Source organism: Halichoerus grypus, chromosome 1, assembly GCF_964656455.1.
Source record: "Halichoerus grypus chromosome 1, mHalGry1.hap1.1, whole genome shotgun sequence".
Taxonomy (NCBI): domain Eukaryota; kingdom Metazoa; phylum Chordata; class Mammalia; order Carnivora; family Phocidae; genus Halichoerus; species Halichoerus grypus.
This window is the reverse complement of record NC_135712.1, coordinates 154,227,820-154,242,140: the sequence shown is the minus strand read 5'-3', so window position 1 is coordinate 154,242,140 and position 14,321 is coordinate 154,227,820. Positions and strand designations below refer to the sequence as shown.

At 45.5% G+C, this 14,321-nt stretch overlaps 1 long non-coding RNA gene across 2 annotated transcripts in view; it reads right to left on the bottom strand.

The window, feature by feature from the left end:
- Nucleotides 1-13,850, bottom strand: part of LOC118528360 (uncharacterized) — a 124,677-nt gene extending 110,827 nt beyond the window's left edge. For both annotated transcript variants that reach the window (XR_004913596.2, XR_004913594.2), the window contains exons 1-2: nt 13,669-13,850; nt 9,319-9,377 (exon numbers count right to left, since the gene is read on the bottom strand). This is a non-coding gene — a long non-coding RNA (uncharacterized LOC118528360). The remainder of the gene's footprint in view (nt 1-9,318; nt 9,378-13,668) is intronic.
- Nucleotides 13,851-14,321: the final 471 nt, after the last annotated feature.

Genomic DNA, 14,321 nt, shown 5'->3' with positions numbered 1-14,321 from the left:
CCTGAGTAGGGCAATGGAGACCGACCGTGCTTTTCCCCAGAAGTTGCCAAAGGGCCTCTGAGCTGAGTGACAAGTTTGGAATGTTACAGCCATCTTCAGGGCCATAGTCCACTGCGGCTTTGCGGCCATTTCCCTTCTGGGATTAGTTCTTCTTTCCTACATGAGGCTGTTGGTATGTCAGCCATCACTCTCTGCTTTCCTCATCCCACCCCTGTCTGGGAATTTTCCCATCTTGGCGCTGCCACACTGATGCTGGGCTGCTCAAGCGGGGACATGGCCCGCCTTGGCTGTGTCATCATCCCATACCCAAGCCATGCCGCCCAGCTCGTGGAGAGCCTTTGCTGCAGCGCCCGGAGTCAGGTGGGAGGACCGGTGTGGGCACTTTCTCCCCCTGCTGTAGATAGTGGCTGACGGACCAACATCCTAACCTCCTCTCCTACCCCGCACTAGAACCCTACACGCTTATAGTTCCTAGGTAAGCCCTGCTCCTCAGGCCCTCTGCCTCCACACATGTGCACAGAGGGTCCTCAGGCTCTCACGCCTTCTTCCTCCTCCACTAAGACTGGGTTCTGGAAGCTTCTCCAACCCCCCTGCCCCCCATGGGTGAGGCCCTCTGCACCCTGGATCAGCTCCCTCCCACAGTTTCTCCCTCCCCTGGTGTGCTCCCAGCCCTCCGCCCTATGGGAATGGGGGGCAGAGCCAGCACCCTTCATCAACATGCACCTGTCCAAAGGAGGGGCCTGGCTATCTCCACATTCTAAGGGATCTCCAAGAGAGGAAGGCTCAGCCCTTTGAGGCTACCCACAAAGCAGCAGCCCCAGAAGGGGGCTTACTGGGTACAGCCAGGAGCTGCACAAAACAGAAAGGCTGTGCTCGCCGAACCACCCTTCATGACTTGTCCTGGCAGGTCAACTAAGCTGGAGACTGCGGGACACAGCAAGAGGGCAACAGCAGGAGGGTTACTGGCATCCTTCCCCCCACATACACACTATAAATACTTTCCAGCCATGCCTCAAAATTCTTGTTCCTTCAAGGAAGGAGGTGGAGGAATTTCCAAAAGTCCCACCCAAGTGCTGGGAGGCTGCTCTGAGAAGGCAGGTAAGGGTGAGCAGCTTGACCAGGGAGGGAGGGAAGAATGAGGCAGCAGCAGGAAGGAACAGAGTTCACGGCGGGGGGCGGGGGTGGGGGGAGTGGATAGTGCACGTGTGCATGTATGTGTACGTGTGTGCACTTGCTTGCATGTGTGCATCCGTGTGTGTGTCTATGCATGCATGTTGGGCAGAAGCAGTGAGAAGAGCAGAAGCTGCAGGCTGCGAGGCCCAAGATGAATGCCCAGCACATCCCCACGCAGGGGGAAAGCAAGAGCCTGGGTCACTACCAAGAGCATCCAGTCAAGGGCACTAAAAAATGATGTCCCAGGCACCTCAGTAGGGGTGTGTGATACAGATGAGAGCCCCTGCAAAGGCCCTGTCCTTGGAGCTGAAGAGTGGGTAGGGACGGACCCTGGCTGCAGGATGGAGCTAGGGGGTGGAAGTGGGCCCTACGGGCACTCAAATATGAGTCAGGGCAGATAAGGAAAGAGAGCCGAGGACTAGAGGTGTGGGGGAAGATGGGGGGCCTTAGGAATGAGGGGTTTGGCCACAGGCATCAAGAGAAGAAGCCTGTGGGCACCCTGCGAAGCAGGCCTTGAGGGAGATTAGATCAGCAAACACAGAGGGGAAGACAGAAAAGCAGAGAGCGTGCAGGGGCTGCAGGGTCGGGGAGCCCTACCAGTAGCCCGGAGGGGCAGGGGGCAGGGAAGGCAGGGTTGGGCAGGTGATGGAGAGGTGACCGGTCCTGTCCTCAGATGAAGCCCCTCCACAAGCCTGGAAAGATGACCGGAGAGAGGAGCAATCCAAGGAGCCAGAGACCAATGTGGAGCATTGACAGTCAGCTGGGCATGAGATGGTATGGGCCTGAATGAGCGGCTAGAGAGACAGGGCGCTGCAGGGGACCACGGCAGTGGTGGAGGTGGCAGGCCTTGGGGACCACACTGGACCATGGGAGGAGGAGCTGCTGAGGTTTGTACACGATTCCAAATTCCTGGGGAGCAGGGTGGGAAAGGCACACACCTTCACCTACGCCCAAGGACATGCCCAGCAGGAGCTAGAAAACTGTGTCTGGAGGGGTCACTGCAAGACACAGGCCTAGGGCTCATCTGCTCAGTGAGGAGAGCAGAAGTGAGGAGACTGCCAGGAGGCAGCAAAGAGGATGAGGCCAAGGACACTGGCCTAGGAGGGCCTGACTCACTGCAGGTACCCAACAAGCATACACAGGCTGGCGGGGGTGGGGGGCGGGGGGAGTGGCATCCCAGAAGAAACTCCTACGGATGTAGCCAGATGCAGACTATGGCAGAAGCCCCGGGGGACCTGAGAAGTTATCGGTGTCCAAGCCCCACCCCCAGAGATTCTGATTCAGTCTGGGCCAGGGCTTGGCATCAGCAGGTTTTGAAAACCCCCTAACCATGAAGACAGAATGGAGAGAACTGAAAGAAATGTTCTAATTCTAGGTTTTTGTAAAGAATCTCCTAGGTGATTGTGAGGTAGGGCCAGTGTGGAGGATCTTGGACCAAAGGGGAGATGGAGAGGAGAGGTCCAGGCTGTGAGCTTCCTGAGGACAGTGCCACCTTACCCACCTGCGCCCACCATGCTGTCCGTCCCTCCCACAAGCTTCCTGTGGGTACTGGGCTGCATGGAGTCACCCTGGGCAGACACAAAAGGGATGGTCACAACTGCAAAGCATCCTTTACCCCTCTTTCCTCCCCACATATCTAATTTGTAAAGTCTTAGGATGGTGGGAGCCAAAGACCCCAAGCTCCACCAGGCGTAAGTCCACTGGCCCAGTGACTTTTGTGTCCCAGAACAGATTCTGAGAATGTCAAAGTCAATGCAGTCAAAAGACCCTCTACATTTATGGGGGAAGCTTTAGTTGGTTTTAGTAAGAGGCCTGTGCCTGTGGGATGAATGAGTTGTCCTAACTTCTCAATCGGTCCTGCCTTGACTGAAGGAGGGGTCTATGCTTCCTTTTTAAGCACACTTGAGGTAAATGCTTTCAGACACAGGAGTCCACATGGAAATTAGATGGTGAAGCCCTACCCATGTGCAACAGGGTAGAGTGACCACAAAGAGGAAGTGGTAGAAGGACCTTCTGGAAGGGCAAATCCAGACTTTTGTCCCTAATGCCCTTCTTCCAAAGCCAGAACTGTCTCTGAGAGCACCTCATATGGACACTCAAAGCCAAACAAATGAGCCAGGACCTGAGTAGGTTCTGGGGTAACAGACTAACTGCCCAGTTGGGGACTGAGTCTCAGAGCAGCAACAATAGTCAAATAATGGAAGCAAAGAATGGAATGGTGGTTGCCAGGGGCTGGGGGAGGGGGCATGGAGAGTTGCTAATCAACGGGTATAAAATTTCAGTTATGCAAGATGAATACATTCTAGAGATGTGCTGTACAACATTATGCCTATAGATAACAATACTGTATTGTATACTTATAAATCTGTTTAAGAGGGTAGACCTCATTCTAAGTGTTCCTACCACAATAAAATTAAAAAAAAAAAAAAAGAGCAGTGACAATATCATGCACTGTGTCCTGATTGAAAGCGTTCGGATCTATTTAAAAATGTAAGAACAAGAATGCAACGGGAGCCACCCTGATTTGCAAGGTAGCTGTGCAGGGCCCACCATGTAGAGAGCACCGTGGTCAGTGCTGACCAGCCTCCATTTTCTGCAGTGTGGACTACATTAGCTCATGTCGTCCGCGAAGGGGACTTCATGGCAAGCCTGACCCCTTTCCCGGATTCTCTGAGGCAATGCCGTCCAGTACGTAGTCACTAGCTCCATGTGGCTTTTTAAACTTTTAATTTTAATTAAAAGGAAATAAGATTTCAGAAATTCAGCTTTTCAGTCACACTAGCCACATTTTGAGTGCTCAGTTGCTGCATGTGGCTAGTGGTTCTATACTGGGCGGTGCAGATACGGGGCACTTCTGTCCTCACAGAAAGTCCCACTGGACGATGCTGCTCAAGAAATAGGCTCTATAAGGAACCTGGCCAGCCTCATGTTTAGATCTAGAAAAATTAAGATTGTTTAGTCATCGTGGCCACCACCAGCAGCATCCCTAGACTATTACACAAGGAGAAAAAAAAGAAGAAGAAGAAGAAGGAGGAGGAGGAGGAGGAGAAAACCTGGAATCTGGCCAGTTTTCCTACATTTACTAACATCTCCAAAGAAATGGCAGAAGTTGTCATCTCTATAAATGTTCACCTTGTGCTGTTTTAGTTTTTATTTAACTGTCAATTTAAATCCTTGCCTAGAGAGTATCTGTCTGTCTGCCTGCTGCAGCATCCCGGCTCCACAAACACCTGGCTAGACATATCTCCAAGGGGGTTCATGAAGGCCTGAGTTAGAACTTGTCTGGGCTGCAAAGTCATGCTCCCCCAAATTATTTCCAGAGATGGAAGAGCCTAACAATGTGGTCTATAGTAGGTTTCACTTTTTAGAGTCTTGTCCTGAACGCAGATCTTTTATTTTAATGAGAAGGGAGAAAAATGATCTTGAAGAACTCATGGGAAGATAGAGGTGTTTGCAGGGGTCTATGAAAGAGCACAGCAACAAAATGAGGATTCTGAAGAGAGTATGGCCACCTTGCTGGAGAATAACATTGGTTAAGACACTGGGTTTTCAAATTCTTGAGTTAGGCACATAATTCATAGAATGCGTATCCCCTCTGCTTGGCTGAGACAAAATCAAGCCCATCAGATGATGGGTTTGCATGTTCACCGAAGCACGGCCCCCGGGGCGGTCGGGGGGGGGGTGGCACAGCAAGATGAAGAGACTTAACCTGAAAGTAGGACTAACTGGTTTCACTTGATTTTTTGATTTTTTAAAATGAAATTTAAAGCCCCCATCCCCAACACATACACACACACACACACACACACACACACGCACCCCAAAGCCAAAACAAACCAAAAATTCTGCCACACATTACTTTTTCACTAAATTTCTACATAACCATGGTGGGGTCTGCCTATCAATAAGAAAATAACTTTTGTCACAGCATGTATCTCAAACAAAAACTAAGCTGGAGAAACAGTCGAGCCTATTTTCTTTAATGTTATAGGACGTTTGGTTATGCCCATTTCTCAGTATTAGGTTTTGAATTAAACTGGAATGGTTTAGGTTCCCTAAAAGTGGGACAGAAACATTTAACTATTAATAAATACAACAGTATGCTTATAGGTATGTTATATATTCATACAATGTACTTATATTATTAATATATCAGTACGTATAAGAAGTCATTGGCTGACTGTGGCCCCAGCTAATCCCCTCTTACATGGGGAATATGGATTCTTAAGAGGCACATGGGGGTTTAATAAAGGTTTCCTCTGTGTCACAGGGTTTCTGTTAGTGAAACTAACTTATATAAAGCTTGGAGGGTACATGCCCTAAGCAAACTGCCTGTTGATTTTCTGTTGGCATGAGCAATTACACCTGAAAATAAATTTTTTATTAAATGTGAAGCTAGATCTATTTAAAGTAGTATATCCAAACTACTTCACTGATAATTGAATTAGTACATTGTAATTTTTCTTTATTTTGCCTGAATGTGTTTTTATTAAAGTGGGGGAAAAAAACACCAATTTTTAAAAGGTATATTACCCCTCAATCCATTACATCAGCCTAGCTATTATTGGAATCATTGTTGGAAGAAAAAGTCGTCCCACTGCTGTTCTTCTATTAAATGAACGTAACTTTATGCTTCTTCTAAGGGAAAAGTGCTTGGTCTCCGGTTTCCGAAAATATAGCTGTTACAAGAAAAAAATACAGGAGTTCCAGCTACTTCCTTATCCCCATTTAACATATATAAAAATCAAACCTCAGAAATCATAATGTCCATTTCTGCAAAACAGCTGCAAATGTGACCCTGTTTTTGAAATTTATAGTGAATAAAGTTTCTTTTAAAACAATTCAAAAGCTTTACCAAGGACCAGCTGAGTATATTGAAGTTATTTTTAATTCTACTGAAGAGATCTATATGTGCTTACATTTGTTCTGCCTTTAAATATTCTCACGGTAGGATGTTAAGGTCTGGTTAGAAATCAATCTATTAAAGCTGGGTATTTATATCACCAAACTGGGTATTATATTACCAACACACAATCTTTAATATCTTTCAGTCAGAAAATAGTTCATATAACTTCTACCTTAGGTCCTATTGATTTTTCTCCCTTCATTTAATTAAAAGAAATTAATAAAACTATCCAAAACTTAAGACAACAGCAAGGCCTGTAAATGCAGTTTTCAGACTCAAATTTCTCCGGGAAATGTTTTCTTTCCAATTTTCTTTTCCCCAGGATTTAATTTGGTGACATCCAATAAGTCCCAGTTTTGACATTTACAGACATACATTTCTCTGAGGTTAAAAGTAATGAAGTTTATGCAAATAGCTAATTCCCGAGTTTAAAGTTCTCATATAACCTCGTTTGTCCTAAAATCTCAACGCATAATCCCCCAACCTTAAACTATCAGAGTTGATTGCCTCTCTTCGTGCAAAAAACCACGTAATACAAATAGTTTCTAACTGTTACAAATCTGTATACATACATAAGGGAATATATAGATAAAAGATTTTACTTATAAATGATATTACAAAAATATGTAGCTCTCCTATAATCATATACTGTTAAGCGTCTGCAACTGGCTAGGTCTCAGATAATCCCATTTTCTCATCAAAATTTGCATTCTCTTACTGCTAATCGGAAACCTTAAAAAAGAAATCAGAAGCACTTTAATGAAGTAGATGAGACCAAGCAAAAGTTCTTGAAACCCTATGGAAGAATAGTAGACATGATCAGGGCCTGATGTCATGTGTTTGATAGGCTCATTTGTCCTATTTCACCCGTTCTTTATGATAAGTCATAGGTTCTTCTGGTTATCAGATATGACCTGAGATTTAACAAGTGAAAATTCTGCCGTAGCACACTTTTAAAATTCTTGAATACTGGGGTGCCTGGGTGGCTCAGTCGTCAAGCATCTGCCTTCGGCTCAGGTCACGATCCCAGGGTCCTGGGATCGAGCCCCACATCGGGCTCCCTGCTTGGCGGGGAGCCTGCTTCTCCCTCTGCCGCTCCCCCTGCTTGTGTTCCCTCTCTCGCTGTCTCGCTCTCTCTGTCAAATAAATAAATAAAATCTTAAAAAAATAATTCTTGAATACTGCCCAGGAACTGGAAGAGTCCTTTGTCTAGAGTGTGATTTGATTTTTGCCATTAAAAAAAAAAAAGAAAAACCCAACAATTAAAACCTGATTAGCAAAGAGCCCATTGGCTTCATTCACCTATAGAAGACAAAGAATTCCTGATGGAAGCTAGGTTGCACCCCACCCAGTGGGCTGGAAGAGTATAATGTATCCCACTGTCCTGGGATAAAGCAGGATTACAGCTACTACAATACTGCACGTTCCCTCTGTGGCCGGATTCTACACAGACAACCAGCCGTCAGGGAGTCAGCTCTATGTCAACTACAGAAAGTAACAAAAAATATCACTTTCCCAGAAATACATAGATTCATAATCACTGCTCTATCAGGAAAATGGATTTTAACGAATTGCTCATAAAACTTAATAAAATTGGGATTCCTTTACTTATCATTCACTGGGAAATTTTAAAACAAAAAAAAAGATTTAGCTTTCCTAACGCATGGGTACTTCTCTGCTCGGTTGTTCTTAAAAATAATTTATGTAAAGCAGGCTTTTCTCTAAATATACTGTGCTCTACCATATACACATTGAAAATGATATTTGCATACAGTGAGTGTATGCACTGATACACACATGGTAAAAACTTAAAAAATATGGACTGCATAAATCAGTTGCTGATTTTAAATATACACCAACTTAAACAGATTTGTTTGCAATTTCTGAATTCCTCAGGTAGAAAAGATCTTTCTCGCTGGCTGTGGTTCTAGAAGATGTTTATACTCTATAGAGTGTGCAAAACTGCTTCCCCATATAAACAAAGAAAGAAAGCTTCCAAGATCTTGGTATTCTAACCTTGCCTCTGCTATTAAAAATCTACCCGATGAATGTGATGGAGAGCGGCGCAATCAGTCTGTCATGCTACAGTAAACATGATATTTTGTGTGCTGCCCAAGACATTTTTTCTCATGAATATAAGTCGCCTGCCATTTATTATGAGATTTTTTTCCCCGATTGACACCCCATTATGTATATTCAGTCAAGCTCAAACAAGATTTCAAGTGATCAATATACTATTTGTGCTGAAAGTCTATTAGCAGCTCTAGCAATAAACTCTGCAGTGAAACAAAAATGGAGAGATATTTAGTGAATGGAATTACAGGGAAATCCATGTTCTGGGCAAGGGGGCAGAGACAGGAAGGCAGACAAGTAAGGGGAAGAAAAGGTAGGGCAGATGGTTTTCTTAATAAAAATCAGCTTTCTAGAGCCCGACCACTGATGAAATGCATTAAATGCCTAAGAATTTTGCAAAAATATCTTAAATTCATGTTGAGATCTCTAAAGAAGCAGGGAGGGGTCTAAACCAGCACTGAATCCCTTTCTGAGAACATATAGCTTCCTTCCTAAAGAGCTGTACTTGGAAGTACTTGATAGCCACAAAGTGGAGAAGGTGGACTGACCCCGGGGGGGATTCTGCAAAATCCTGCACCATCCACATCTTTGTGTGAAACAGCAATGGCCTCCTACAGATTTTGACTCTTCCTGTTTTATAAATGAACTGTACCAGATCACTATAGTGTGACTGCAGCAGCTGAGCTAAGGACGCATTTGGGTTAATGTACGTGGTAGGAAAGGGAGCTTGACAGTAACCACAGGATTTCATCTGGCACAAAAGAACTTTAGTCCTGAAGCTAGATGTGTCTCCATACTGGAATCTGTCTGCTTGAGCTGGGAGAAGATTAGAATAGGCAGGGCCACCCAGAAAGATGTGACATCTGGGAAAGTGTCAATTCAAGCATCACCCGGACACCAAAGATTCATATTCTATTATCAGAAAAATGATGAGGTGGGGAGGGTAGAGAAGAATGCTGCTCCATGGCCGTATTGTTGTATAACATTACCTTGCTGTGTGGTAAGCAAACGGTTGGTCTAAGTTAGGCACCCCTCCCCCAACCCAAGGGGGTGGTAGCTTACTTATGAGGCTAGAGTCTTGGGTAGAAGGAACAAAAATAAGACAAACTGTTCTGCACGGAGCTCCAGAATTATCGATATTTCATTATTTGGTTTCTTGAACTTACACTTTGAACCACTCTCGGGCAGAAGAGCAGAGTCACCATCCACTGTATCAAAGGAAGACCTGTAAAATGAAAATATTTAGATCAATAGCAGTCTGGATAGTTTCCAAATTCCGTAAGTAGTAAAGAAGATTCACAGGAATTTGACGAAAAGAGATGCATCCTGAGCTACATTGGGACAAATGCTATTTCTCATGCTATTTTTAGTTCTAAAACCTAGAGCACGAGTACATTTAAGTTGGCAACCTAAAAGAAAACACATTGCAAAAAATATACTTTACTTATAATATGAACTATTGTATTTGTTCACTGCCTCTTCTTGAGGGTTGTAAGCACAAAGATACCTAAGCACAGAAGGATCAGAACCCAATATCCGCCAGAAAATAAATAAATAAAACCCTCTCTATCACCCTGAGTCTACTCAAAATAAACAACTGAATAATCCTAAAGAGCAATTCTAATTTGTGTAGGATGCATGCACAGGTGGCAAAATGTGCACACCAAAGTGTATTCTTGATTTTGCAGAGATATATGTGCAAGTATGTAATGTCACATGACTTTTAAGAAGCAGCAATTTCCAAATGGTTTTTTATTTTATTTTGAGTTTTTTAAAAAGATTTTTATTTGAGAGAGAATGAGAGCGAGAGAGATCACAGAAGGAGAGGGAGAAGCAGCCTCCCTGCTGAGCAGAGAGCCTGATGCAGGCTCCATCCCAGGACCCCAAGATCACAATCTGAGCTGAAGGCATATGCTTAACCAACTGAGCCACCCAGGTGCCCCTCCCAGTGGTTTTTTAAAGGCCTCTTCCTACTAACACTTAACCCAACCCAATACTCACACACCCAAAAATATATAATTAACTTTTAAATACATAAATGCACTGATATTACTAATCTTACAGCTCACTAGAATAAGTAGATTAGCAAGGTGAGTTTTCTCCAATCTCCTTGCGAAATACATGTAACCTGACATCCTTAAATGGAAAAAGGTAAATTCCTGGAGGCCAACTCTAAAAGAAGTCAGACATCAGACGCTCCTCTCCATCCTGCAAGGCTCTCCAGGGTCCTGAAAAAGCTCAGATGAAATACCATCTCTTCCGGGAAAAAAATGAGATTTGTTGGCAGGCTAAAGCAGCCCAGGTGTTTATTCAGCCAGCACATTCACTTCACCAGGAGGTGGGTGTTCTGGAATGTTCCTCATACAATGCTGTGTTACATATTTACTGTCAGAACTCAAGGAAGTACTGTTCTGGAACCTTCTCACAGTGCAATTAACTGTGCAAGTGGGCAGAGCTAACTTCCACAAAATAATCACTGCAAATCTTAGGAAAAGACCCTCTTTGAAACCAGGCTGCCTGGGTACCGGCGTCTGATCAAAGCTCTGGAGACATCCTACCATTCTGATTCTTGAGGCTGAAGCTGAGATCTATTTTGATTTCAGAATGACCCACAATCATGGGCAGTTTATCTGATTGTATGTTCCTAGTGAAATCTCAAAGCCTTCTAGGTGCTAGGATTTGTAGGTGTGGCTTGTGGATTTTAAAGAGAGGAAAGAGAGCATAAGAAAGAAGGGAAAAAAAGCAGAAGGTGGTTTTAGCAGCTTTGAACCTACATTGATTCTCAACAGAACACAGAAGTTTTACCTGGACTCTCAGCTCAGTCAGGAATAACTGTTAAGATACTGCTAACTGGTCACCGCTTCCAGACTTAGTAGCGCATTAATTCACTCTAGCCATCAGGGGAAAAGTATCATTTTCTCTTCTTTAAATAATTTATTTGTCTTAAAAAATGAATGGCAACATCCAGTAGGCATCCTTTGAATTGTTTGTTGTTTTGTTTTGTTTTGTTTAAAGGGAAGAAAAAAGTCTTGGTATCTCTCTTCGTCATGGTCAGACCGGCTGTCTGCAGTAGACAATGCGGGTAAGCACGGCTATGATCATAATGATTTGTGAATTTATAAAAATTGCCTCTTTCTTCAGAGCAACTCAAAATATTTTCTTTCCCATAGATTTGAAGTAAGATTTGAAATCTCCTTGCCTTGCTGCAGAAATGCCTTGCCTTCTCCTAATCTGACGTGACATGACTGGGTTCTGATTAAAGGACCAAGTAGTAGAAGGTAAGCTCATTCACCTGTTTTTTGCTCCAATTATGCATGTCTGTTCTGAGATGCCAGGTGCTTGTCTATTCTGCAAGCAGGTTTATTGCCTGAAAATGAGCCCCGTCTTTCTAAAAAACTTACTTTTATAAATAAATTGTATTAAAAATACCAGAGCAAAAATAACTCTTTTTGGCTTTACTATATGTTTTGATATTTGTCCTTCCAATCATGTCTTTTAGCCCCGGGATCTTAAAATTTGGAAGCAGCTCCCACTTCATAGCGCTCTTCTATCAAAATCAACCTCTGAAAGTTAAATGGATATTTAACAAACTGTCAGGTGAAACAGTTAACACTGTGCTTTTCAAGACCTACCTATGGATTAAAGGCTACCCCCCACAATTTTAGTAATCATTAAAGTAAATGTAATACCCAAGCCTAGAAACTGCCTGTCTCTGCACCACTGCAATTCTCGAATTCCTTTCTGGGCCTTTCATGCAGATGCTCAGAAACAGGGTGGGGCTCCCTAGTCTTGCATGCAATGTTAAGGGAGTCTGTGCTGCAAAGAAAACTCAATTAATCGTTCATATTCCCGTTTTTCAGTATCCTTCACAAATACCTTTGAAATAATCCTGTTTAGGAGTGCCACTATTTCTCATGTTAAGATTTAGATTAAAATCTTTGTGTCAAACCAAATGTTCTGTGCACAAGCATGGATGACAGGTATTGAAATGAAGGTGGCAAGTCAAGGAATAGGGGAAAACCTCCCTGAAGAAGAGAAGGGAAGAGGAGATGAGCTTCTCTGTTTATGGATGTCTCTGCTGGAGCTTTCTTTCTTTTATTATTCTTGTTTGTAGCGGGGGGTTGCAGGTACGGTTCTTTTAGGGTCTGTAAGTAAAATCCAAGCCTGCTAAGCCATTCTAGTTCCCTTATGAGTCAGCAGGCCACGAGCAGTTCAGACTATGCCGCCCAGAGTAAATGGACAAGAGCTGTCTTTGGACACACCCATTCTACTAATCCTGACTGATTTTTTAAAAAATCATCTTTATGCTAGTTGGTGTCTGACCTCAGAACTTACATCAAAAACTGCGCCCTTCCACCTCCACCAAAGACTCAGGCTCCAATGTGGAAGCACCCTCCTTCAGCTCTTTTACTGATGAGCACAATTGGATTAGGGCTTATTTCTCCCTCCCTGGGCAACTCCTGTTTCTTTTTCTCTCTAGTCTGCATGTTATCAGCTTGACATTCCCTTCAGTGGCATATGACAAATCAAATTGGCCATCATTGCACTCATCAAAGGAGGATGTTTTCTATTTCCGAGGACTGTTTCCTCCACTCCTTTCACAATCGTGGACACACCAAAAAAAAAAAAAAAAAAAAAAAGTCTTGGGTTGGTTTTTTTTTTTTGAGGGGGTAGGGTGGTAGGAGATAATGAATGGATACAACTCGCTCTAAAGAAAGAAAAGCAACTGATACTCATAAAGCCAAGGGCACAGTCTCAAAATGTGATTTTTAAATACCCAGTGCCTACACCTTAAATTTAAAGCATTCATCCAGAAATGCAGATGTTAGTAGCTTTGAAAAACTTTACCAAAAACATGAAGTACATTATTTTTCACATCTTTTTGCATGATTCAGCACTTTTAATACTAATTTCTGCCAAGAAGTTAAAATGTAAAAGGAATAATTTCTGGGTGTCTTGAAATTTCACACACTCTTTATAAGCACCTGCACTCCTGCTATTATAGGGGCATATCAGGAATCCGGTGTGGGGTGGGGGGAGTCAATGGTTTGCTGTCATATCATCTATCTAGTGACCACCTCAGAGCAGGGCAATTTCCCTCTCTGGGATCTAAGGCTTCTGGGGATGGAATGACCCACCGCAGAGACTTCGCCCTATCTCGGGCTCATCCCCCTAGCCAGGAGCCACACACACACATACACACACACGCTCAGGCACAGTCGAATGCACCTGTCTCACCCCTGTCAGCTGCAGCTACACGCTCCACCTGATGTGTCTTTTCAACCTTTGTCAAGTATCTCAAGACAAGAATTTCCCAAAGCCCTTCCCCCAAATCCAGGCTTTCGCGGGAGACCCCAAACCGCTGGACCAGCAAGAGGAGGCCGAGATGGAGAGAAACCTCGGACTCGCTCTGCAAACTTAACCTGCGCATCGCACGGATCCGCGTCTGCATCCGAGGACCCGCAAGTCTCCCCGCACTGTCCCCGCAGCATCCCACGCCCGTACTGCACACTCACCTGCGGGTAGGAGAGCCGCGCGCCAACGCGGTCTAGCCTCCCGTAGCTACCTCCGCCGGCAAGCCTCCGCACTGGGTGTCGGCAGCGCCCTCAAGGGTGGCGGCGACCGCTGGCCCGCTCCGGGCTGGGCGGCGGGACGCCGGGAGCCGGCGGGAGGAGCGTGCCCGGGCGGGTCCGCGCCGAGCCCGAGCGAGCGGGCGAGCGGGGCGGGAGGGGCCATTTGTAACCGAGCAGACGCTACCACCGCCCCTTACTCGCGGGGGGCGGGGGCGGGCGGTCAGGTGACGGCGGCCCACCCTCCGCCGCCGAGCCGGGTGGTTCCTGCCCAGGAGGAGCCCCCTGGCGCGCTCTGATTGGAACTCCCGCCGCAGTGGCGGGGGAGGGGGGCACGTGACAGCCCGGCCCCGCGGCCCGGCGCGCCCCACCCCCGCTAGGCACCCCATCTTCCTCCTGGAAAAGCCGGGGGACACAGGGAAGGCGGGGGAGCTCGCGGGGTGCAGGAGAGCCTACCAGCCCCCTTTAGCCACAGCTCGGGGTGCTCCCGGCCGCTGAACCGGGAGAGGAAGGGCTCCCTGGCGGCCAGCGGGCCTTCACTGTCCTCCTGCCCTGCCCTTGGCCGCAGTACCCTCCCCCGCCATCTCCAGGCACAGGCA